This window comes from Corvus hawaiiensis, chromosome 9 (assembly GCF_020740725.1).
Source record: "Corvus hawaiiensis isolate bCorHaw1 chromosome 9, bCorHaw1.pri.cur, whole genome shotgun sequence".
Taxonomy (NCBI): Eukaryota; Metazoa; Chordata; class Aves; order Passeriformes; family Corvidae; genus Corvus; species Corvus hawaiiensis.
Window position 1 is genome coordinate 1,330,946 of NC_063221.1, and position 26,195 is coordinate 1,357,140.

General features: G+C 50.5%; 1 long non-coding RNA gene across 4 annotated transcripts in view; it reads left to right on the top strand.

Moving 5' to 3' along the window:
* LOC125330204 overlaps positions 1 to 26,195 on the top strand; it is an 85,672-nt gene that overhangs the window by 16,653 nt on the left and 42,824 nt on the right. For 2 of the 4 annotated variants that reach the window (XR_007205417.1, XR_007205415.1), the window contains 2 exons: positions 24,514 to 24,680; positions 25,789 to 25,876. The exons of 1 other annotated variant lie outside the window; for it this stretch is intronic. This is a non-coding gene — a long non-coding RNA (uncharacterized LOC125330204). The remainder of the gene's footprint in view (positions 1 to 24,513; positions 24,681 to 25,788; positions 25,877 to 26,195) is intronic. One more of the 4 variants, XR_007205418.1, reaches the window with a different exon arrangement.

Consider the following 26,195-nt stretch of genomic DNA (forward strand, 5'->3'; position numbering starts at 1 on the left):
GAGGAAGAGGAATGGAAATGTATTGTAAAACCATTGCTCCAAGGGGAGGGGAGGGTGCTTGCCGAGGGATGTTTTGAAGGACTGGTGCTCAGTGGGCTGACAGAAGCCAGTCTGTGACAAACCACTTGGAAGATTTGATTATGCTTGGAAGTTTAGACTGAGGACCCACCAGTGACATTATTCTTTCCTTTTTATGAAGGCAGAGTTTGGCCATATCCTCCAGGAGGGGGACCAGATCCTGGACTGGTGTCCCCACCTCTCCCCCGGAGGGCTGGGGCTGGCCTGGATGAATTATAGATTTTACCTGTCTGCCCTTCTCCCTGTCCCAGCACAGAGTCACCTCCAGCTCAGCCCAGGATGTGTGGCTCATTCCTTGTGAAGGCCACAATGAAATCTTGCCCAGGTGACAATCTCCAGGGACTGCTTTGCAAAGATGTGCCAGAGCTGTGGCAGCCACAGACTCACTTAAATTCCAACAGCGAGCTAGTTGGTGCCAAATCCCGTTTGTATCACTGAGAAAAATGGTAAAATCATTGTTAGGTGTTCACTAAAATACTCTAAATTTTAGAGAACACGAAGCGTGAGTCAGGCATTGAAACCAGCATCCAAAGGAGGGAGGGAGTGGCGAGAGGCAGCAGGAGTGCTTATGAAATATTTTGTTTCACTGGCAAGAGGACAAGAAATAATTGGGCCTTAAATCAAGGAAATGGGAGAATAGGAACAGCAAATCAAGGGAAATGGTGGAAAATTAGGTCTTAGAGTAGAGAAATGTGTACACATGATCACCTGGTGGTTCTGGCAGAGATATATGCCCATAAATCTTCTCTTTTAACCTCTTCCCTGTTGCTTTATGGGGAATAGTGTCAGGCTTGCTGGCCCCATCCATCTTTTCTAGAGACTACTGGTTTTGGTTTCAACTTGCTCGGTGCTGAGCACCCACTGAGTGGCCTGAATCTGCTTCAGAGCTGGAGAGGGAGCTCCCAGGCTGCCTGGACTCCTTGGGGCAGCCTGCAGACTGTGACCCCCAAGAGAAGATAATGGTGCAGATCCATCCTGCATGTGGGATGGGGTTGGATGGATGGAGGGCTCTCTCCTAGAGCTGTAGGGTGTGTGTGTATATCAGTACCTTGGGGTTCACATTAGTAGGTGTGACCTGCTCCTTGTGCTCTGCAAATTGGCACAAGTGTCGATTCCTACAGGGTGAGGTGGTCTCTAAGCAGGGGAGAACATGGCCTTTACTGCACATGGTCCAAGCTTTCCCTGTCTGACCATGGCTGCAGCTGCATCCCCAGCAGGACCCACTGGTATAGGATGAGGGATGTCCCCCTCGCAGATGCTGACACCTAGAAGAGTAAGGTAACCTGTAATGCCCTGTGTGAGACCCAGGCACCTCCCTGCTGTTTAGGCACAGGACATCTCAGCAGGTTCTTCCCAGCTGCAAATTCTGCTATTTAAAAAAAAAAATTAAAAATCCCCTTTTTGCTTCCCTTAAGGTCCCAGGCTTATTTTTCTTACAAAAATAATGAAATGTAAAAATAAAGCTTTCCCTGTTTGCTTTCTGCCAGCCCTCCCTCCCTTTGCACAGTGCTCATTAACTCTCCTAACGCTCCAGTCAGACACGGCCTCCAGTTAAAAACAGCAACCACCCTCGTGCCTTGCCTGTTTCCCAGGAGCTGGCAGCCAGACAATAACACCAATGGGATCATCTTCATCAGAGAATGTCAGCCCCTCTGTAAAATTTACATAACTTGAGTTTGGAGTTGGGGGCGGGGGGAGGGGGAAGCAGATTAAAAAATAAATAAAGAATGCTGGAAAAAAAGTGGAAAGAGGAAAGCTGCTGTTTGGGAGAGGCTTCTGGAGAAGCTGCCTCCCTGCAAATCCCTGCTGAGGGCTCTTTTGGGCAGGTAGGAGTTTCTGCTCCAGGATCACAGGTGATGTGAGTTATGTTGCTGCATCCGTGGTTGGACTTGATGATCTTGGAGGTCTTTTCCAACCTTAATGATTCTGTGGTTTTCCCCAGCGCAGCCTTTCTGATCCACTCTGATACCTGGGGGTAAGAGTACTCAGCAGGAGTGGGGTGTTAAATTATTCTGTCAGAAACAAAAGTCTCAGCTGAATGTTTTTTTAAAACAGCCACCCTGGGCCACATGGTTTGAGGAGCTCTATTAGTCAGATAAAAACATTGTCCCCTCATATTTAGGCAGAACGGGGGTGCCCAGAAATGTCTTAACACAAAAGCTGCTCTTGCAAAGCCTTTAATCTGATTTTGGCTGTCGGTACATCCTGGTGGGAATCTGATGTTGGCCCACCTTTGACTGCCCAGGGTGTAAGGACTGTCAGGGTGCCACTGCTGGTCTCCAATTCCTGCTTGAAATGGCTGCACACCCAGGGGCAGGCTTCCCCAGAGGGAAGGGGAGAAAGCCATCACTCACTGCTTTGGTGTGGGAGGAATTGCATCTTATTTGGGCATCTGGGGTGAGGCTCCTGAGCCACCTGAAGGAAGATCCTTCACCTGTGGCTGTCAGCATAGCTCAGTCTGGTGTTACATGGCCTTGGGGTTCACTGCTTAATGCTGTCAGGGATCCCCTTTCAAGGCCTGGACGTTAAGGTTTTTGTTTGGTTTTTTAGTTATCATCTCTCTAAAGTGATGCAGAGGAATGAACATTTGTGCCAGCAGCAGCTGAGGGGATCAGCAGCTGTCTGGGGCCATTATGCAGAAGTTCAAGTCCTGGCCAGCGTGCTGAGTCCTAACGATCCCCGACTGAAGGCACGTCCAAGAGATGTCAGGCAAAAACTTATCCTTTATTAGTCTATGCCTTTTTGGATGTGGGAGATGCTATTTGGAATGTGTGTCTGGGCACAGCAGTGTTGCTATTCCGGCCTGCTTTTCCATCACCTCGCTCTCTCTGCTTGTTTGTTTGCTATTGTGCCTGTATTATTTTTTTCTCTCCCCCCCTCTTGCTTCATCTCTAGCATAAAAAGTTTTTCAGCCCCCGAGTGCGCGGGAGCCTATTGTGCACAGAGAGCTGCAGCACAAAGGATTCCAGAGACAATCTTGTTCCCTCTCGCCAGCACAAGCTGCCCAGCCAGATTCAGAAACACATCTGCAAGTCCTTAAAGGAGTTATGCTCTGTTTGAGTGCAGCTTAAAGCATGGGGAATAGGGGAGGGAGAGGTGTTTCAGGAGCCTGGTGGGTTTTATCAGCCCACTTACGGTTCTGTGGCACAGCTGCAGCCCAGCCTGTGCAGATATGTTAGTGAATGCCCATGTTTGAGATGGAGCTTTACTTTGCAGCTGGTCTGAAGATTAGCAATGGACAAGCTGTCCCCTTGAGAACCTCTGGTTTGTGGGGTATGGAGATGCCCCCTCCAGCCAGGCTGCAGTTTCAGCGCCAGAATGGCTGCCCTGGTGGTGTGTGGATACTCATCAGTCCTGATGTTCAGCAGGGCTCAGATCTGGGTGCAGACCTCCTGCACCGCTTTCCTGCGGTGGCAGCTCTGAATTGCACCGTGCTGTAGGCATGGAGCTACTTTCTCAGCAGCAGCTTCATGTTTTCCAGGGCTCCCACTGCCCAGAGAAGTGCCTGTGCAGGGACCCCGGGAGGTGTGTTGCCAGCCCTGGCACGTGGTGGCTGTCAAGGGCACTGAAGCACATGAGGTGAGTTCAGAGACCTGGGTTCCTACATCTCCCTGAGCTGTTCTAGGTAAGCCTGCTCCAATGCTGTCTTGACACTTGGCATAACCCCAGCTTCTGTAGCAGGGATGGCAGAAGCTCTAAGCTTGGGTTCTGCAGGTCAGTTTAGTGACCGGTCTGTTTGAGTACAGCTCTGGTCCAGCTGGGGCACAATGGGGTTTTTGTGACTACAGAATAACAGAATGGTTGAGATTGGAAGGGGCCTTACAGATCTTCCCATCCCAACCCCCTTGCCGTGTGCAAGGACACCTCTCACTAAACCAAGTTGTTCTGAGTCCTGTCCAACCTGGCCTGGAGCAATTCCAGGGATGGGGCAGCCACAGCCTCTCTGAGCAACCTGTGTCAGGGCCTCAACACCCTCACAGGGAAGAATGTTTTACAAATATCTAATCTGACCTCCTCTCTTTCAGTTTAGAGCCAGTCCCCCTCTTCCCGTTGCTCCAGAACTTTGTCCAAAGTCCTTTTCCGTCTCTATTGTAGCCTGTTTAGTCATGGGAATGGGCTCTAAGGTCTCCCTGGGGCCTTTTCTTCTTCAGTCTGGACAGCTCCAACTCTCCCAGCCTATCTCCATTGGAGAGGTGTTCCATCCCTCTGAGCATCTTTGTGGCCTTCCTCTGGACTCGCTTCAAGAAGTTCACACAAACCTGTGGAAAACAAGGGAAACCCCTCATCTCTAGATCTGCACAGATGGGAGGGTTGGTTAAACGCATGCCACTAATCATTCCTTGTTCTAGTCTTGTGAGACAAAGTATTCCCAAGCTCATGGATCAACCTGCAAGCTGCGACGTGCTCTCTGAAATGTCAGGATTTGGGTGACCTCTTCCATTTCACCTTGGATGCTGTTGGAGTTCAGCACTGCACCGAAGTAGGAGGAGGTGTCCAAGCAAGTGGCAGGGACAAACAGCTTTAAAAAAGCTCTGTCTTTGCAGAGTGCTGTTTCTTTTAACCTTTAAAGACTCTGCCTTACTTCTTTTCAAAGCCTCCTGCTTTGATTTCGCGTTCACAGTTGTCTTTCTGGCAGCCCGTGGAAGAATGGAGACACAGATGAGGGTTAAAGAACAGCTGCAGGAACATAATTAATGCTTTGCAACATTTCTGAAGGCCTTTAGCACCTTGCCGTGACCCAGCCTGTAACATCTGTGCGTTGGCAGCAGCCAAGCTGTAAAACTTCCCTCCTCCAAGTCCTGCACAGAGCAACTGTCGCCTGCCCGAGGCGTGCAATCAGGGCGAAAACGCAACAAATCAGTACAAAAGGCAGGCTGGAGCACAGATGGCAGGTCCTTGGGTGCTGGGCTTGGCAGTGGTAAGGGGCTTCCAGCTGTTGATCCTTGTTAGGTGTCCAAGGGGGGAGGTGGAAGAATGCTGCTTTTGCAGAGGTTTGATAGGAGAAATAGGACACAGCCAAATCTGAGCGTCCCTGCACTTTGCCCGCGTTCCCCCCCACGGAATGGATGTGGGCCAAAGGCAGAGCCCCAGCCCTGCCCGGCGCTGTCAGGATGATTGCCTGGGCAGCTGTCACGGACCCCAAGGGATGCCGGATGTGTCCCCATTTGGATCATGTTTTATCAAGGTCTGTCTTTTGCAGCACTTTTCCCTTTATGTGGCTAAAGGGCACCTTCAGGGCTTGCCACCCTCATTTTTATGTGAGCTGTAACTCAGTACAAAGAAGACACATAAGTGACTCCAATTCCCTAGGGTTCCAGCTAGCGTTCTCCTTTCAGTCCCAGACCCAAGTCACAGCTGGAGCCAACTTGGTGACCAAAGAGAAGATGAACAAAACCACTTTGTTTTTGAAGATTAACTTTTTTTTCTTCTTCCATATCTCCCTTTTCCTCTGTGTTTCGCTGCAGCCAGCCCTGCTGAGTTTCCAGCCTTCAAAGCCTATCGTATCCAGCTGGACAGGAGCGAGCTTGCCAAGGGGAACTGTTTGTCCTTTGCTCTTTTTGGTTTTCTGAGGGGCCTGTGACTGTAGTGGATGCCAAGCAGCCCTGACCTTCACCTAAATGGAGTTCCCAGCTGCTACAGCATTATTACAGCATCTCTTCCTGATAGAAATTCAGCTTTGTTCCTTGTACCTGGAAATTTTAGATGACAAATGGCTCTCATTTCTAATTCTAGCCTCCTCTTGGTGGGCTGGAATGTCTGCTGCCTTGGAGAGGTTTGTAGATCCGAAAGGCTGGAAGGAAGTGCTACATTTCTCTCCTTTGCCTCCTGTTAGAAGTGTGCCAGAGACACTAATCCAGCATTTGAATTTCAGCCAGGTAGCTGGAAGGGACTGCATCTCCTCGGCACCCTCCCCTGATGGACTATCCAGCTTTGCTTCTCATCATGCTTCCCTGTACTTCTCTTCCTTAGGGCAGGAGGGAGGTGTTGCTGGAGAGACCTACTTTCTTTGAAGAAATCTCTTGCTTCACAAGTCAGATGAGGATGTTTTGCTGCATCTGTGATGAAATTTCCTCCCTTCAGAAGGAGAAGTGTCTGGGTTTGCAATAGGCTCCCTCCTGGTAATAAAAATGATGGGATTGCTTCAGGGACAGCAGCTTGGGAATTAGGCCTGAGTAACAGCATATTACAACATCTCAGACATCTTTGTTTATGCAGCTTAAACAATGCCTGAACCATGACATCCCTGTGGGCTTGGTGAGCCCCACCAGGTCTGTGGGCACCTAGGGCACCTCGGAGGCAGATCTCTGGCTTTGCAGCAGCTGTGGGTTTAACTCTCTGTCTGCTGCTACATGCTTATGCACTACTTTCCTTGGTGGGGAGGAATACGAATTACTGCCTCGCTGAGATGGCGGGTCTGTTTGGATTTCTGGTGCTGAGTTATTTTTCCTTTGGCTGGCATTCATAAAGAGGTATTGTGGCGTTTTTTCTGGTGGTGGAGCCCTAGGGTCTTAGTTCCTGACCAGCTCCTTTTGCTGGATGCTGTGCAATCACTTCTTTCTCACCCTACAATCAGGTTTTTTTTTAAGGGGACTGGAAGTAGCCATAGAGTATTATTTTCATTTGGGAATTGCAGCTGAAATAGAAAGTGCCTTGCTCTGGTGGTCAGTTCAGTGTCAGATGTGTCCGGCTGTGCTGGTTGGAAAATGGTAAGCAAGGGTAAGCTGCAGGCTGCATGAAGGAGAAAAGGAGAGAGAGTAATCATGGGGGAGCGAAAGCTGAAATGCTCTGAAAATCTGGTATCAACAGTCAGGAGTATGGGGGGACACTTTGGGCTCTGCAGCCACACCGGAGGCGTAGAGGAAATAAATGGCATGCCAGAGAAAAAAGGGCAGTGGATTAATAAGTTACACAAATAGGATTGCCATCACTCCTGTGCTTGGTCTTATTCCCCTCAGCTCCAAGATAGGGATTTAAAAAAGAAAATGAATGCTAAGACTGTGTGTGGAACATACACAAAATCCCAAGCGTTTGGTTAGGAAGCTTCTTGTTTCTCTCAAGAATATTCTTTCTCTCTGAGAGAGAAATGTATATGCTCTGGGCAAATCCCCTTAAAGTTATTCTGTGATGAGGGCCCTCGATACTGGTGGTTGAAGGGGAACATATTTTATGTTTGCACTGGAATTTCTAATTGTTTGGGGAAAAACCTCATGTTTCCACCCAATTCTCCTGAAGCAAGGAAGCGTTACATTCTTCTGCTTTGCCTTTTATTAACAGTTTCTAGAGCTCCTGCAGTTCCCGCTGACGTGAGCAGGGCAAAGCAACCCTGGAAAGTAGATGTGAGAGCTCTCCAAAGAGAGCTTTCCTTGCAATCCCAGTGCATCCTGCAGCATCCCGGATGTGGGACGTGGTGTGTTTGCTGCACGTCGGTTTGCCTTAGGATTCTCACCTGCTTCACATCCCTGTGTGGTGGGATACTCAAACCAGTGAGTCACTGGTCAGGCCAGATGATGGGGACCTGACCTGAGCACTATTACTTTTGGGTGGTGGTTGTCTCCCTGTGGTTGCTGGGCATAAATCTCCTGGGGGTATTAGGCAGAGATAAATCCGTCAGCGAGACCCTGGCTGTGGAGTCAGAGCGAGTGTCTGAGGTGCTGCCGGTGTGTTTGTCCCCAGCCCTGTTGATGTGGCAGGGTGCAAAGGACTAGTTAATCAAACTGCAGAAATTAGGTGCCACCCAGCCGTTTTTCAGTTGTCACCTGGTGATCAGACAGAGCAGCTGCTCTGGCAGCCCCAAGCACTCAGCCTGTGGTGTCTGACAGTGAATTAAGCAGCAGGACCGTGCTTTCTGCTCCCTTGCTCTTACAAATTGGGACTGAGTCCTCAAAGCCACCGTTTACCTGAGTGGGGGAGGAGGAAGAAGCGGGGTTGTAAAATAAAATGAAACAGACCAGTCAAGTAATTTAATTCTTAAATCTTGTCTCCCTTGGGCTAATCTCGTCCAAGCCATTCTTTGCTCAGGTCAACTGCTTTTAATTAGCAAGCTTCATTGATCAAGGCAGGAGTGGGAGCTGGTGGGTTGCTGTCCAGGTCTTTTTAATTAGAGGCTTTTCTTCCTTGCTGGAGGAATGGTATTACCCAGAGAGAAACCTGGCAAGAGGGCCTGGAATTGTTTGAAGAAGGCTGACCTACAATCGCCTTCACTGCATCTCTCCTGGCAGTGTCAGGGGTTAGTGAATTTTTAAGTGGAGAAAGAGGGAGGAAAAAGAACCAAGCCTGAAAGCAGGTTGTGGTAGCACTGGGAATTACTGTGTAGATGTAGTTGCAGGTGGGAGTGTGGGAGTGCGTTTTTTGTCCTTCCTAGGGAAAGGCAGAAAAACCAAGGATCATTGCAGACACCTCCAGGCTCCCCAGCATCTTCAGTCTGCTTTCTCAAATGCTGCTGCCCAGCAACAGGAGCAGTGGAGCACCTTTGTGGGAAGGACAGTGAAGAACACTTGCTCCCTGCCTTGGGGAGGAATGCCCTGCAGTCTAACAAGGTAGAGGTTGCTGTCACAGTTTTTCCCTCTTACAGTGGTTCTCTGGGGCATGAGTAGCAGTGGGGTTTTTTTGCCCTCTTACAGTGGTTCTCTAGGGCATTAATAGCAGGAATGGGGCTCACCATGTAATTGGAGCTTTGGGCAGGGGTGGTGGTGTTGCTGACTGGCTTCTCTAGCTGGTGTTCCCTTAGGGTGCAAGGCTAAAGGTGAACCCCTAGAGTCTTCCGTCCTCCTGAAGGATGACACTTTACTCCTCTTTCCTGTAAATGGAAAACCACTCTCTACCTGATATTAATCCTTCTTTACTCCATCAGCAGAAGTTGTAATTTCTATTAAGCGTAGATGCCCACACTTCAAGGATGTGGATGCATCTGCATCTCTGTTCTCTGCCAGGTGCCCTCATGGCACAGTTGTCCTGCATTTTGGATGAATTCTGGCACAGGTAGTTGGCTGTGTGGTGACTGTAGATGCAAATCTATGGGCTGTCATGATGTGGTTGCTGGGTGATAGTGCTCTCTGCCTCTGGGCCTCTGCAATTCATAGTTAAGGAAAATACATATAATATTAATTAATTAGCACAAATTTGCTATTTTATGTATTTGATCAACTCAGCCATGAAAATCCTGAAATGCAGTTAAATCAAACAGAAAGGAAGTGGCTTTGTATCAAACTATTGAATTAATATAATTATCTTATTGATTAAATCATCAAATCAACCTACAGCTCCTTTATCTGCTTTACTTGGCCATTTGGGAAGGAGTCAGCTCTCAATCCCTGAAGCACCATTCTCAGTGCCAACTCCTGCCTTTGTATTCCAGTCAGACAGCTGATTTGGAGGTGATCTCCAGCCAAATCTCCCCCGGAGAGCGAGGCTCTGATGTCCATTACAGCTGCCAACCAAAATTATGTATATTTGGGCAAGAGGTGATCTCTAGTATACCCACTCTATTGTGAATCATAGAATGGCTTGAGTTTCAAGGGACCTTAAAAATCATCTAGTTTGTTACATTTCAAATACCAGGGGTGGAAATGCTGGTGAGTCGTGACTTTTTAGGGTTCCATATGCCGCAGGAACACAGGCACCTGTCTTGCAGGCCAAGGGCTACTTCAGGGGCTGCTTTTGGAGCTGGAGAGATGCTCTTGAAATGTCTTATTTTATACTTTGTGTGGCCCTTTCTTGCAATGGGTTTCCTGTTCCTGCATCCTGATGGAAAAGTGTGTGAGTGGAAAGATATTGGTATTATTAGGTGTTATTAGTAATAAATACTAACGTGGGCTAGCTTAGGGAGACCTCCCCACAGGACTGATGTTTTAGCCAGTGGGTTTAGTTGCTCAGCTATTTAATGTATCACACTGGTTTGCTGGCTGCGGGTTGCGGTCTTAGACCTGTCAGCTACGAGACCTTGCTAATGGCCCTGATTCTTGGTGGCTCACCAGAAGTGTGAGGGGAAACAGCAATGTCATAAAAAAGGTATGTCAGGGAGAGCCTGGCAGCTGCAATGTGAAGCTGTAAAATGTGGCCCTGAGTTTAAATCAGGGTCAGCTTCCCATTGGAGTAATCCAGGTTTTAACCAGGCAGCCAGCCAAGAGCTGGCTGTGATTAGTCAGAGCCATTATGATCTGTGAGCACACTTCTGTTGACCCTGCTGGACTCCCAACTTGAAAACATTAAAAACTTGACACAATTTGGTGCTATAGTTGTCATTGAGCCCCTCAAAGTTTTATCTTCCATAGGCATGTGCAAGAGCCAGTTGCTGTCCCTGCAAGCAGATAAGTTTAAGTCGGTTTTAGGCTTTGAAGCAATGCTGAGCTTGTGTAGGAGTTGGACAAAAGGTTGGGTCTTTTGAGAAAGTCCCTGCTTTGGGCTCTCTTTCCTCGTCCCAGTCTGTGGCTGTCTCAGTGGTCCTGCAGCCACCTCATTGCTGATAAGCGATGCCATTTCATCCTTAGTCATTCTGGCTGACAGCAGCCAGGATGACTCATCCACGGCGCTGTTGCTGGAGTGTGAGTTTAGCCTCCGATTGTGCTGTGAGGAGAAAGCAAGCAGGAAAGGTTCCCGAAGAGGCTCTATTGTTCCTGCCAGCTCAGGGCTGCTGGCAGGGGGCTCGGGCACTGACAATACTGCTGGGCTCTCAGAAATCTCACTCCTAACACGCCTCAGTGGGGGGTGAAAGGGTAAAAAAAAAAAAAAGGCACACGATCCAGGTTTGGCTTTGTGCCGTGCTCAAACTTCTCCATGGTTCCTCCTTCTCCAGGAAACAGTCGCTCTGCAGGTGAGGCGTGAAATACATCCACTGAAGAAATTGAAAGAGACTGTCTCAGCAGGGGAGGGATTCGAATTCTGTCAGATTTGGGGGGGAGGTTTCCAGCCTTCCTTGGATGCAGATTTCCCAGGGGTGATGCTTTTCGTCCTGCATGTGATTTTTGCTTTTGGCAAGCTGCCCTTTGGCGCTGTGTGTTGCTCGAGATGAAAGGCTGGAGCGAAGCATGTTCTTAACACTTAGGTAACCAGCTGTGTTGTCAGATTCACCTTGAAATACTGATGAACAGCTTTGCAGGGGCCAACCCTCGAGTTACCCTGCCTTGTCCGGGCTGCTGCCTTGGCTGTGGTCCATAGATGTGAGGAAGACCACGGCCTCCCTTTCTGGTGGAGACAGCAGCAGGAGAGATGAGTTGTTTGAGGACGCAAAGAAGGAATGGTTTGGTTCTGGCCTCCATTTCTGGAAGTCTGGTTCAGCCTTTGAGCTTGCACCCTGTGCTGATGTCCCCTCTGTGATGTTCCCATCCTACCTGGGCTGTCCCAGAGCAACACCATTTCTCCTGAGTCCCTCCTGGAGAACTGTCATGTTCACCCATTAGTGTCAACTGCTGGGACCTTCCTCTTGTCAGGATTTGCTTTCCTCTGATAATGTTGAGACATGGGAGCTTCACCTTGGGGAGATACTTTCAAGCAAATGGGATTAATAATTTCTAGGTGGATGGGAGCAGCTGAAGAAACATCACTTGGAAATGTGTGCAGGTCAGGCACTGAGAGCATCCTTGGCCTGGCATTAAAGTCAGCATTCCTGGCTTTGTACAGCAAAGTCATAATGGGTTGTTATTACAACCAGCAGTGCGAGGGAGACCCTTCTGCTGGAGAAGGTCTCTCTGTGGTGGGTGTGTGTGATTCTGATGGTGCCTGGTGTGATCCATGCAGTCAGTCTGGTGTCAGCTCTCTGATTTATAACCCTTACAGTGCTATGGAACCCACACTGCAGCGTCAGAAACCTCACCTCCCCTTCTCCGATGCCTTGCTTGCTTCGCACTGGCAAATTTTAGGAGCAGCTCCTGTAGATTTGTGTAAGGTCAGATGCCTTATCTTCTTCTTCCTCCTTCCTTCCAGTATGCCTGACCAGTGTGCATGAGAGGTTGATCTGCCCCAGGAAGATCTGTCGGTTCCCTGTTGGACATCACAATCCTTTTCCCTCTCTTCTCCTATCAACCAGTCAAGGTTTGTGACAGGGGAATGCTCTGACTGCTGGACTGTGTTGGTGTTTGAGCATCACTGGGCTATGCAGGAGTTGCAGATGGGAGGGTGCCCCAGGTGCTTGATGCCTTGGTTTTCCCTGCTTGTCCGAATGTGGCATCTCAGGAGGATGTAGTGGGGGTTTGCTTCCCTTCCTCATCTGTATTCCCTCACCTGAAAGTAGATGCTCCAGCACAGGATTTGGTGTCAGTGCTGGCACGGCTCATGATACTGCACATGGCAGCAATTCCGAACTGTTCCAGCCCTGCAGCAAGCATCTCCTTTCTCTTTCCCTACCTTGCCCACATGTCTGCACAGGGCCATGGCCATTCACCCTGTGGACAGCTCTGAGTCTGGACTGCTCTTTTTTGGCAGAACAGCAATCTGTGCTTAGGTCAGCTGTAAATTTAATCGAGCGGCACAAAGGATTTAGTGCACCTTGTGGATAACAATTGCCTTGGGCTGGACAAAAGAAACACTCATGCCATTCCCTTTTCCTCCTCCTGCGACGGCTTAGGCTGTGGTTGTTTTTTTCCCTTTTGTCTCCCACTCCACGACATAAAACTCAGATGTTATTTGCATCTCGGTGTGTCTCAAAACACTGTGAGGCTTCTTACCTAGCAGTGATGAATTCAGTGTATGCAGCATAGAACTGTGATTTCCCTCAGGGTCCTTTGTAGTAATAATTTCTGTAAATAAAGGCTGGAATCAGGATCTCTGTTGTAATAGGATTTTGTTTGTGCAAGGGCTAGTAGCCATGTCCCCCTGATGCTGCCCTATATTAGGATTGTGGGCTTTATGACAGCTCTGTGTGGGATGGGAAGGGTGGGCTGGCACAGAACACCCTTGAAGGGAGGGAGAGGAGTAGGACTCACCTATGGGAAGTGCTGGCAAATGTGTGGGCCAGAAACCCAGTGCTTATGGGCACCTTCTCTGTCTCTTGAATTGCTGGATCTTGCCAGACTGGTTTGTGTTCCTGACAGGGGGCTGGCTTTCTGCAAAGACCCCAGGGCCAAGGTGAAGTCCCCATCCTGCATAAGGTGCCAAAGCCTGTGAGTCTTGGAGGAGAGGGAGGAGTCAGAGAGGATAAGGTCTGAACAGGCTCCAGTGACCCTCGTGACTGCACTGCTCTGTGTGGAGGAGTGCTGCAAGCTCCTCATTCGTCTCTGGACTCGCAGAACTCGCGATGCCGTGAGCCGGCAATGGTGGTGACCCGCATCCCGGAGCAGCTGCCCTTCCGAGAAGCTCACGTCCATAAAACACACACCATTGCTCAGAGAGCCATTTGTCAGCCTCCTTGAATGAAGGATGCAAGAAAATGGTGCCTTTAATTACACCTGCCTGGGAGAGAGGTGGGTGAGGAGAGTGTGCCATCGCGAGCCTCGGGGGCTGTTAGATTTTTTTCTCACCTGATCTATCAGTAAGAAGCGCATGGGGGAAGCACATGTGTGTTCACACATTCACTCTGCTACCCCTGCTGGGTGCAGTAACTCTTCCTGTGCTGGTGAAGGGATGCTGAGGGAAACTTCTCTTCAGTGGGAGGGTTGGTGGCTGCACTGGAAGTGATGGGGACCTTTGTGCCTGGGCTTCTGCAGCACTGCAGAGCATCATCACCACGGGATCCTGAGCAGCTGTGGGTGAATGCAGCATGCTTTGAACATACATGGCTCAGACATGTTGGTTAATTAAGATTTCTATTCTTGTGCTGGCTGTATCTCATCCTGAATTGGTCCTGTACCCAGGTTAGGTGGGCTCAGTACCACCTAGTGATGTGAAGCTGAACTGGAGCTCCACTACACTATGGAGATGAGAGGCTTTTCCTCAGGCAATGATGGCAAAGGATGCGTGCCAGCTTCGGTGTCAGCAGCAGAGAGTTGTGCTGTTCTCAAAAATAACCAGGTGCCAGAATTGTTTGTCACGTGAAAAGGTGTGCTGCCACTTCATCCCTCCCTGGCATCACCTGGAAGGCTCAAGTGTGCTCTGACAAAGCCTGCACACCATTCACAGTGTAATTAGCACCACAAGTCTTGCTAATTGCTGAGGGTTTTTTCTCTTCCCCCTCCCTTTCTCCAGCACAAAATTTCTCTAGTTATCTTGGGTTATCATCATGGTAGACAGCGTGCTACGCCTAGATGCTCCTTCTGAGGGCTGGTGTCAGGAATAATTACTGCCATGGTAAGCTGATCAGCCCTTCCTTATTAGCTGCTGTTGTTGTTACTCGACATTGATTAGTAATTTGTAGCTGCCAGTGCTTTCCTCTGCCCTCAAAGCCGAGGGTTTGCTGGTGCTGCCGTGCTGTTCTGCCAAGGCCAAATGAACATTTTACCCCCTTGCCACCCATCCCGGAGCTTCCCTGTCTAGCGTGTGGTTTTTAAATCTCCAGCTCATGGCTGGGAGAGCAGCAGCAGCAGCCCTGTCTAAATGCTGACTTTGCAGCTGAAAATTGCTGAGGGTCCTAGCTGGCTGCAGTGGTGGAAGATCTTGTGGTGAGTGACCCAGTGGTGGGACAATGTTTGTAATTTCAGGCTGAGAGCTTTGCAGTGATGCCCTCAAGTCCTGCATCATCCTGCTGGTTGGAGAGGTCAGCGGAGATGCCACAATAAATATCAAATGGCTCCAGAGAGGTCTGTGATGTTTGTAGGTGGCTGCTCACGAGTGTTCATGTCTGGGCCGGAGACCAGCAGTGAAGGTGGATTTTGGAGAATGAGGAGAATACACACCTGTAGCCTCTATCCTGTTAGGAGATGTTCAGGTTTGTTTTAAAGTAAGGCCATTTAGCAACTTGAAGCTGCAAATGCTGGGAGAAGGGGAGCTTCCCGAGCAAGACCTGGGGTCAGGGGTCCTCACTCACAGTGCTGACTCCCTCTGTGGTTGGGTCTGTCTTGTATGTCTTCCAGCTGCTCCTATCCAGCTCTGTGAGCCACGTGCCACCACTTGTTTGTCTGACCTGCTGGTCTGTGGACCAGCTGTGCCTGTCAAAGCAGGGTCAGAGAGCAGAAGGCAGGCTTGCAAGCCTGTGCTAGGGTGGAGAGGGAAAGGAATATAAGAATGCAAGTGCCTTTTATGTGATCTGTGTCTCTTGTGTCAGCATGTTGCTGCCTCACATGTTGTCTCAGGACGTCAGCAGAGGATCTTTAGAGCATTTTGGGCTGTCCAACATGGCCCCTTGCAGAGCGACATCCCAGGAGATGCTCTCCCGTCAAACACCTGCATGCAAACAGTAATCTGTCCTGGGCAAGCCCTCTGTGGAGGGGACATGGAGGAAGTCTTGGGCTGGCGTGGAGCAGAGCAGTATCCCCATCCATCTCGGTCCCCCGTCTGGGCCTGTCCGTCTGGCACAGCCGGTATAAATCACGCACGGGCAGCAGAGACGGCGGGGAACGCGCCTCCTCTCACCCCTACTCTGACTAGCATCCCTGTGATGCCAGGGGGGTGGCAGGGGGCAAAGCTTGATGTCACTTCTTGGCACTGTAAGAAGACGTTATTCAAAGAGCCGGTGACCTCTCCTGGCACGCAGAGTGCTGCCAGGGACCTCCAGCGCCGCGTCTGCGGCAAATCAAATGATGTGCTGTGGGAGAGGAGGGCTGGCACTCAGACATCCATCACCAGCCTGCTGACCGTGGAGGAGAGGAAGAGAGAGCTGCCAAGAAGCCTCCCCTCCATCGGTCCTCGGAGGCGCCGGTAGCTTAAATCCTGGGGTGTCTTCTTACTCATCCATTAGTGGACACTAACCACAGCTCCCTGTGCAAGCACCTTAATGGCTGCCTCGTCTGGGCAAGCCCTAATTAAGACTGAGGAGTGGTTTCTTTTCAAAACCTGTGCCTCAAGTGTGTTTTTCTAGTTTCTCACCTTCGCAGATGAGATTTCCAGGGCTCAGGCTAGGTGATTTTTCTTTTCTTTAGTAGTTCCAGTGATTCACCCGTTTAAAAACGTGAGAGGACTGCAGGACACCCGATCAGGCTTCCTTTCTGATCACACGTTCAGGGGATTTTATTATCTTTTCTTTTCCTCCCCAGAGAGCTCAAGCTCTGAGGTAGCTCAGGTAGAAACCTGCAAACCACAGAAATTAATCTTTGCTGACAAAAGCTTTCCAACTAAGCGCTGGTCTGGATTTGAGGATGTGCTTGATGCTCCCAGGTGAGCTTGCAGAGGTGGAAGGATCACTGGCGTGTCCCACCACTGTGGCAGTGGATGGCAATAGGGTCTGCACTCACCGTGGGGCAGAGTTAGGGGGTCCAGGCTGCTCTCTGGGTGTGACAGTGACTGTGTAGTGCTGTTGCTGGGCATCTTGGAGGGTGAAGTGCTAGACATCTGCATCTTGCTTGCAGGCTGCTCTGTAGGGCTGAGAGGTTTCTTCAGCTTGGAGGCTGCCTTCTCCAGCTCCTATTCTCTACTGGTACCATCCAGTCTACACCAGTGACTTCAGTGGGCCAGCCTTATTTTACCTACCATAAGGATGGTAGGTAAATTCAGCTGAATTCTCTGGCTCATCCTCTCCTCTGTGATCTACCCAGCTTCTCGTCCCGCTTTCCTCTGCTGTGGAGGCCACCACCTCAGCCACAGGAGCAATGCTGGGCCTTGGCTGCTGGTGCTTGGCCCACTGCAAAGGGTGGAGGCTGCTGTGCTCTCCCCTTTCCTGGTGCTTTGGGGTAGGTGTGGTTTCTGCAGCACTGAACGCACCAGTGCAGGACACTGCGGGCAGCCCTGGAAATGTCCCATGCGTTCGTTGCCTGAGCCGTGTTGCTCTGTGGAGGACCTGCCTCCCTCTGCTGACGAGGAGGTGCTGGTGATGTGCCACTCTGGTCTTGTGGGATAGAGGCAGCAGGGAGGGGCTGTTGACTGGGAGAGGAGCACGGGCCAAAAAGTGTTATGGAGAATGTCTCTGCTGTGGAGTGTGGGCCTGATTTGAAGTGGTGTCTGCTGGGATCTGAGCCTACCTTTGTCTCAGATTCCAAGCCCACCCTTGGAATTTGGGTGGTTGGCACTTTTCTTGTGTGCAGAAAGAGTTTGAGCTCCACGGCTGAGCCAGGTGCTTTCACAGCTATTTCCATTTCATGGGTACTGCAGTGGTGCCGCGCTGATGCCACAGGACAGTTCAGTCCCCTCAGCATGGTCTGCCCAAGGGTGTAGAGAAGCTTCCCCAGCTCACATCTCTCCAAGCTTTCAAACACCTCACAGCAGAAGGAACAATCGTTAGCCAAGCTCTGACCGAGTTCTCCCAAGGAGAAAAGAAAGACGCAAGGGTTGAAACATTCCTTAAAGCTCTCTGAGCAATGATGACTGAAATCTCCTGGAGTCTGGCCCAAACCTCAGGTCGCGTGTCCCTTCTGACAGCTCTCTTCCCCACGGGTGCCCGGGGAGCATGGAAATTCCTCCCAGGTTTTCCCAGCCCCTTTCCCAGGAAAGGCAGTGGGCCTCTAGATGGCAGTGTTTCCGTTCTGGAGCCCAGGAGCCGCTTCCCGGGCGAGCTCCGTGGATCCCTTTCGTGCCAGGCTCTGGAGAAGCTCCGCGATTAACGCCGGGCTGAAGTGGACAGCTTAGCACCCCGCTGCCTCTTATCGCTTCCTCAGTGAAAGTGCCTTGAACTTTGTGACCTCGGGGGACCAGCGGTTTTAGCAGGCTGGACAGTAGTTTCCTGGCTGTCCTTCCCCTCCACGTGATGAAATTGGCTCAGGACTGAGTGCTCGGACAATTGCCTGTTGGTCAAGGAGGTAGCAGGGCTTTTGAAGGTGGTGGGTGTCCTTTGCTGTGACAAAGCTCAGGCGTTTCCCCCGTGTGCTTGAGGATGCAGACAGGGGTTCTGCTCTTCCCAATGCGTGTGGAGGCTGCCTCCGTGGAACTAGGGCCTTGTCTTTGGCTGGGGGAGAGCTGGGAGCTTAGGGAAGGGCAGTATTGCTGGAGAGAGGACCGTAATTGCTCCTGCACACTTGTAGCTGTCACTTGCTGCCACCTCCTCCCTGCACCTGCCTCTGCTCAGTGCCTGAGTGATGGGGATGCTGGGCTCAGTACCCTTCTCCTTCCCCAGGGCTTCTGCTTCGATGCCAGATGGAGACCACACCTCAGAGGCTGTGCCTGTGTTTATCTTCTCTGCTGGATGCCAGTGTGACAGGTATTTTCTTTGTCCATAGAAGTGTCAAGGGAGAAAGATGGAGGGAGCCTGAAGGCTGCTGTCCCTCACTGGCTGCACTTGATAGCTTTGCTTCAAGCTTGGTGCCAATCTCACTTGGCTTCTGACCACGTTTTATCATGGACTCAACCCATTTGTGGTCAAGAAGAGGAGAGGAAGACCCAGAAAGCCAGGGATGTGTTCCTGCCCCGGGCGCTGTGAAATGCAGCACATGTAGACTGGGGTCCTGTAACTCTTCCCTCTTACAGCCTCCTGGAAGCTGGCAACAAAACTCAGCCCCTTGCTGAGGTCCCCGGAGAGCTGAGCAGTGTGGAAGGCAAGTGCCATATTCAGCAAAGGTCTGGGCTGTTTGTACACGTTGTGGCTCCTTGGGGTTTTATGAATCTAAGTGTACCCTCATCTTGGGAGAATCAGGTTTACTCTGTGGACCAGAAATAGAGGTGGACCCAGATCTTGCTTGAACTTGGCTGCTGTGGTGACAACAGCTGACCTGGGATCTGGCACAGTCTCCTCTTCAGCTAATTCCTACCACTTCCACTAAGGGAAGTGATGAGATGGGTGTGAGAGCATTTCCTTCCTGCATGGAAGGATTGGAGGAGCAAGCTCTGCTCCTGAAGCTCTCCTCTTGTCCTCCATCCCCTCCCTCTCCCCTGTGCCTGCCTGGCCTGGCTCTCCCAGCCTCGCCTCTTGCCCAGGGCTGCTCATACTCCCCCTCAGCACTGTGGAGGAGCCTGGAGCTGCTCCTGACCAGGAATGATGCTGGTTCTGCAAAGTACAGAAAGGGTGCTGGATTTCAGGGGCTGCAGGAGATGCCAGTCGCTTCCCAGCTCTGCCACAGCAGAGGAGAAATCATTCCTATCTCCCTGTGCATCATTTCCCACTGCATAAAACAGACAGTGATCCTTTTCTTGCCTCCTTGAGTTGATGCCAAAGGAGAGAGACTGGTTCCTCCTTGTTTTTCCCCCAGCACAGATAATAGTCTCTTTGGGGCTGGCGTGCTTGTGCCTGGGCTTTCCAATCCCCCAGGCGACCTTGGAGCCTGGCTTTCCAGGAGTGTGGCAGCACAGGTGAGCTGCCTGGCTGTCTCTCAGCCTCTCAAGGCCATGTGACAGCTCGCTCCCAGCTCCAGCCTACACAGGAGCTTTCTCTGCCGGTCCTGCACCTGCAGCCTGGGAAAATGGCTCCAGTCATGCTGCAGCAGGCATGGACAATTGATTATAAGTGGTCATAGATTACCTGGAGCAATGCTATTAAATTTAATACACTTCTCCACCGGCTCTTGGGGCTCAGCCTTGGGTTGTGTAAGTGACATCTTGTTGCAAAGCATTTTGGGGACAGTGCTAGGGGCGGGAGGCAAAGAGATTTGACTGCAAAAAGAGGGGGAAGAAGATGAGTTTCTGTTGAGATTTATTTCCTGCCCTATAATTGCCCAGAAAAGCTGTGTAAACCCTCTCTGTTTGTGGAACAAATACTGGAAGAGTTACTGCTCTGACCCTTTTTTTTTCTTTTCTGCTGGACAATTGTCTGTGCCCTTGCTATTCTGAAGCCTCGATGTGCTGCTGGCAGATTTATGCCCTGTTGAAACCCACTTCTTATTGCCTCAGAGTTGATTGGAAGAAAGGAAACTTACTTGCTGGAAAAATAAACCTGCTGCCATGTGCCCTGCATGCCAAGCTGGGGTTGAAGTTTAGAAGTCTTTTTTTCCATGTCAGCTCCTTGTCTCCTGTCACTGTGTCATCTTTGAAAGGTGAGGGACCAGCTCCAAAGAGGCTCACCAATGGATTTAGGCAAGAGTGAGATACCTAATGAGCAACCCACGCTGTGATGGAGCGAGGCCACTGCCTCCTCTCGAGGGAAGGGCTGTTCAGCCTGCAAGTCCTGCCCTGGCTTAACAAAAGCTTGTGGCAAATCCCCATGTGAGCACTGTCACAATGATTTGGCAGCTGCTAAATTTGGGAATAAATCCACCTTCCATGGCAGCAGTAGTAAATCAGATGAGGCATGTCCAGTGAGGGTTTGGAGTCCACTGCAAAAATGCACTTGGACTGTGTGTGGTTCAGAGCTTGCCTGTGCTGAGGAGGAGTTGGTGCTCAAGCTCTCTGGAACAAACCTTGGAGTTTTAATCCTGTCCTGGGTGAGATCCCAGGAGTTTGTTAGTGCTTTTTGGGATCTTCGTCATTATACAAGCCTCTGATATTGGTGCTTAGAGCCCCTTTTTCCTCTGTGTCAACACAGAACTGATAAGCCAGCAGGGCTGTATAGTAGCCAGACAGCCTAGAGAGGCTCTACAGCAAAAGCCACTTGGAGTCATTGATCCTCCCCTTGAATGCCACACAACAGCAGATGCAGTCACTGGCAAACCTCAGCTCCTCGTAAGTGTTGGATGGGTGTGAGGTCTTTTGCTGCTGGCCCTGTCCAAGCAGGGGTGGTTCTGTCTGTAGGTTTTATTCTGGGTAATGCAGGATTCTTGTGGTAGCTGGTAAATGCCAGCCCTCATTAGGAAGTATATCATCTCGTGGGTGTGTTTCTCCTTGTGGTGGAGGCTACTGGTGTTTCACCGAGTGTCTGAGCCGAGACTCAGGCCTGTGTGTGTGTATTTGTGTATGTACCCGTGCACTTCCTCCTGCAGGTGACAGGGGAGCAGAGGGCGTGGGGATTGATCCGTGTGCCTGTGTGGGCAGCTCTGCCGAGGCTGTTTCTCAGCTGGAATCCCAGCACAGGGCTCTGCGGCATCAGCCGCGGCTTCCTTTTCGCCTTCTGTCACATTTGGAAGGAGGGAAGATGTAGCTGAGTCTTGCAATAGTAGGTCAAAACATACTGCAGCACTAAAGATCAGAGCAAAAGCTTTCTTGTACAAACACATGGTTTTATTCATCCTGTTATTTTCTTTATCAAATACTTACTTGCCTTTACAGAGCAGCTTTCAGCCCCAGGGAAAGCAAGTGTCTCTGGGAGGGCAGCTGGGCTAGTGACTGGAGTGGGTGTCAGTTGTGAAAAATAGGCAGTCTGGACTCTTATTCCTGATTCTGCTCTGGTTCCTGTCCTCCAAATCTCTGCGAAGAGCTGAAGAAATGAAGAGCAGGGGCTGTCACTGCATGTGTACGTGGCACACAGCATGGTGGCACCCCCAGAGCACCCTGGGTACAGCAAGAAATGCCAGTCATGCTTGCAGCTGTTTCTGGCTGGGTAGCAGCCTGGTTAGGGTGCAGCCTGGTTAGGGTGCTGGAACGAGCTCTTTTACCCAGGCAAAGCTCTGCCTGGGATTCTTCAACGTCCAGACATGCAGACAGCTTATTTTTAAGGTCTCGTTTGAAAGATGTCAGCTCCCCCTCCCTACTCTTCCCCAGGCAGCGAGAGCAGAAAACTAAATTTATCTGCATTGGGACAGAGAGAGCTGGAGTAAACCAGCCAGGCACTGCTCCAGATCTGCTGGGTGGAACAACTGGCACAGAGCTGTCTGTCTGTCCCAGCCAGAGGTGCCGGGGTGCAGCTGATGCTGGGCTGGCTGTGACACCTGCACAGCGTTTTCCATTCCTGTCCCTGGCGTTCAGAATTTGCTGGAAAGTTTGCCTTGTTGGGGTGATGTTTTATCAGTCTCTGGGTTGATATATTTCTTCTGTCGGTGAGGCAAAGCAGTCCCGCTGCTTGTTGGGAGACAGATGAGGAGCTAGGAGCTAGACAGATGAGGAACACTCCTTGCCTTGCTTCCCAAGACCTTGTGAGAGCCCCAGGGTGGAAACAGCTCTGGAGAAGAGGTGAAGCCCTTGTTGCTCAGGAACTTTTGAATATCCTGGAGGTAGTGCATAGGAATGAAGGACTCAAATATTTTCAAATTGAGGGCAGCTGCCCACAGGTCCCTTTCTGGGGTCATTCTTGATTGGAGGAAGGGAACACAGGGCAGATGTTTGAATGGGTGTGTGCTGCACACTGCTGTGTGCCTGAGGTAAAGAAGAGGCTCTTCACTGTGTTCCTTCCTGGGGCTGTCTGGGGGCATGGGCAGGTGGAGAATCAGTGGGATCTGTTTTTTCTTTTCCCTTTCCTAAAGCTGGAGCATCCTTCTCTGTCAGGCTGCTGCTAATGAGTTAGTTAAACAGCATCTCCTTACTGGAAACTCTTTTCAGTCCAATTAAGATCTTGCAACATGTCAGTTGTGACAATAAAAGTGAATTAAGGCTCATTTCTCCTTTTTTACGATGTTTTTTAGAAGATGGGAATGCTCATTTAGAGGAGCTAATCATGGTTATTTATTTGTCAGTGGTACCAAGAAGCCCCTGCTCAGGCTGGAGACCCGGTGCCAGATGCTGTGTGTGCTCGTGGAAGGGGTGGGAGCCAGCCCTGGAGAACCACACAGGAGGAGCCCAGGTGAGGTCGGGAGACTCCTCTGACCACTTAGCCCCAGCTGCAGGACTTGCTGCTGCTTGGAGAGGCTGTGAGAGCCACTGGAGTCAAAGAAGGCAAGAGGAGAATGTGTAATTCATCTTCCATCTCAAGCTGCTTTGGTTCAATGGCTCGGCCAAGACTTAAAGCAAGCTCTTCCAGGAGCTGGGCTGCTAGTGAAGATGCTTTCCAGCCCATCTGACAGGGAAAAGGAGTTCTTTTATTGCTGTGAGGAACCCAGGCAGGTGAGTGTAATAGAAGAGGCCTGTAGGAAGGTTTAGTGCTTCACCTTGTTTTCAAGGGGAGCTTCTTTGTGCTTCTCAAACCCTTAACCAATAAGAATAAAAGATCCAGTAATCAAGAGCAGAAGTCCAAGGACATGGAGACACAGACTGAGAAGTAGGCCAGGAAGGAGAAAGCCAATCTAACGACCCTCCCCTGCTGTCTGTCCTGCAGAGAACCAAGAACAGTCAATCCTCAGTGCCTCTCCCTGCGAGGGTGCTGGAGGAAGGGGGTGAGGGCCTGGCCTCCTCGCCCCGAGGCTGCCACATGGAGAGGGGCAGAATTTACTGAAGGCAAAGGCACTGAGCACAACGAGACAAATTGTCCTGTGGGCTACTGCAGTCTCATGCTGACATCAGCAGTGACTGAGCCTGTGTTTTGGGCTTCCAGATGTCTGTCTGTCAGTCTGTGCTCCTGCCTGGCTTGTGGGCTCCTTCCTCAGGACTTTATGCTTTGTGCTGTTATGCTTATGGGCGTCATTCAGACTCTGGGTCCATCCTTGATGCCAGCCTCACATGAACGTGGGTTGGGGCTGTGGAGGCTGTTGTGTGGAGGACAGAAACCAGTGGCTTTGAAGATCATACTAGATATGAGAATGGAGAAAGCTGAGCTAAACGAGGCTGCAGGATGTGCTGACATGCTCCCAACTCCCTCATCAGGATTGCCAGGCTGGGTGAGCCAGCAGCAGCCCATGGGGAACTGAGACTTCCAGGCTGGGCTCCTGCTTGTGGCCACATGAGTACAATACACTGGGGCTCTTCCCCGTCCATGAACCCATCCTGCTGTCTCGTAGCAGGCTGGATCTCTGTCTGTATTGGTGTAAAAACATCGTTCTTCTTCTTTCAGTCCTGCAGCTGTTGATGTTTTGAAGTTAAGAAAACATTTAAATGATTAAAAAAAAATACCCAGCCTAGGTTTATCAAGGGAACTTCTAATGAGGAGAAGGGGAGGGGGAACAGACCCAGGAAGGGCAGCAGAGACTCACAGCCTGGCACAGCACTTGTCATCTTGACAACACAGTAAGTTTCAAACCGGGCTCGCTCCTGACGTTTGCCTGGAGGTGTATTTAACTAGTGCGGGAGACGCTGGAGCAGAAGCGTGCACCTTTGAGCCCAAGGAAGCCTCCACGGGGGTTAGCCGGGTTTGGGAAGGGGGAAGATGGGCTCTAAATGGAAATGTGCTCCTTCCCTGCCTGCCTGTCTGCGTGTAGCCAGACTGCAAGGCTGTGCTCGCAGCTTGGTGAGAGAGGATGCTAATGAAGCGTGAACCGGCTGCGCTCAGTGGCGGCTCCGTGCTCTCTGCCACCAGCCCACTTCTTCCTTTCATTCCTTCTCTCTCTGCACCTTGTGTTTGACGGATGGAAGCGCGGGCTCCTCTTGGAAGCGGGAGGGATGACAAACAAACAGGGTGGGAGTTCAAATTTAGCTAGGCTAAATTGTCAGAGGACACACAAGGCTCTTCTAGGAGAGATTTGCAGCCTTTGGGACTGGTGGGAGATCCTGGGCTTTGCAGGTTCAGTGGGGTGCAAAGAAGGGTCTTTCAGTGGCTCTGTGCTGTGTCCAGAAGTCTTTTACTGTAGCTTTTTGTTTGTTTTTTTATTCTTTCAGGCCGTGACTTGGAGTGCTCTGTGCTCCAGGGCTGCTGCTCCTCTGTATGGGGTTCCAAACCTTCAACCCTTCTTACTCCAGAACTTCGAAAGTGCGCCTCCCACCTCCCTCAAATGCCTTTCAGCTCTCCCTGCTGCAGCAGGACCTGCTCCATCTCTCCTGTCCAGGTATTCCTGCCCTCTTCCCCACAGCCCCTGGCTCTTTCCTCCCCTTCTTTCCCCCATCCTTCCCTGTTTAGTCAGGCCTTTGCTCACTTTCGGTCCCCAAGCCCTGTGCTATGGAATTTCAGAAACGAAGACGTGAACTGTGCTTCCAGAAATCCTAAGATGGTGCCTACAGCCCATAGGCTTGTGTTGAATCTGCATTGCCTGCATGTGGGAGTGAAAAGCATCGTCTCCTCAAACATGCCTGCAACCAAAATCATTGAATTGTTAAGGCTGGAAAAGACCTCTAAGATCATTGATCTGGCTGGTAACCCAGCACTGCTGTGTTCACCTCTAAACCATATACCCAAAACAGTCCAGTCAGCCACAGGAGAGCAGGATGCTTTCTGCCTGGTCCTGTGTTGTGAGAAGGTTCTGTGGCAGACCTTAAGGCTGATACATTGACACTGGATGCTGCTGCAAAGGGATGTGATTGCTTTTTTTATAGTGAGTGACTTTTTGGCATTTCTGAGAAGCAAACTCCCGACTGGGAGGCAGAACGAGCTGGGCATATGAGATGGGAGTCGTGCCATGAGCCAGAGCATCTGCTCTATTGGAGGGTCTGAACTGTCCTCCTGTTGCTTTCTTCACATCCTCAGGCATCTCATGGCACCTCACTGTGTGCAAAGAAACATCTGGAAGGGTGCAAATGCCAGTCTGTGTTTGTACTGGCCCTCTGGAACAAAGCCAGCCACATCCCAGCGTCGGCTGTAACAGGAAGAGATGGAAACACAGTGTTAGACACTGGAGTGGGGGCCCTGCCTGGGAGCCTTGCCTGGAAATGGTTGTCTGTGGCAGAATGGGGAGTGGGCTAAAATCAGGGATGTTAGTCCGTGCTCTTTCTTGCAGCTGTATGGTTTTATCTTCCTTTCTAGATTGGCTTTAAGATATGGGAAAGCGTTGAGATTCTTCCCACAGGAGAGATTTGCTGAGGTCCTTAGCTGGTACAAATCAATCAGGCTCTAACTCACAAAGCACCCTATAGGGACACAACTTCGATAGGAACCTTCCCTCTGAAGTTTGATGTGATTTCTTTTTCTTCCAGCCACAGATTTTCCTCTTTTCATTGCAGAAATAAACCCTGTGACAAAGTCTGGCGTAGCCCCAGAGCTGATCCCCACCTCCCTTGTCCCAGCCTTCGTGCCCTCCATCAGAAAACTGTGAGTCATCACCTCTTGGCTCCACCAGCTTTGTAATGTTTTTTTTTTCTCCTCCTCGTTCCCCCATCCCAGCTGGGGTAAAGAAGCGAGAAAGCAAATAGGAATAAATACCTCCAGCCATAAAAGCGAGATAAATCAATACCTCTTCTCTGAAGCCAGAGATGCTTAATAGGCAAGGATCACTGCCAGATTGTAAAAAATGTGTTTAGTGTGCGACTGGGGCAAGTTTAACCCTTGGACATAAACAGCTGAGCAGCTTCTGTCACCTCTGAATTAAATAACTTTAACTGCAGAGGGCTGTGATTAATAGAGGCACCCC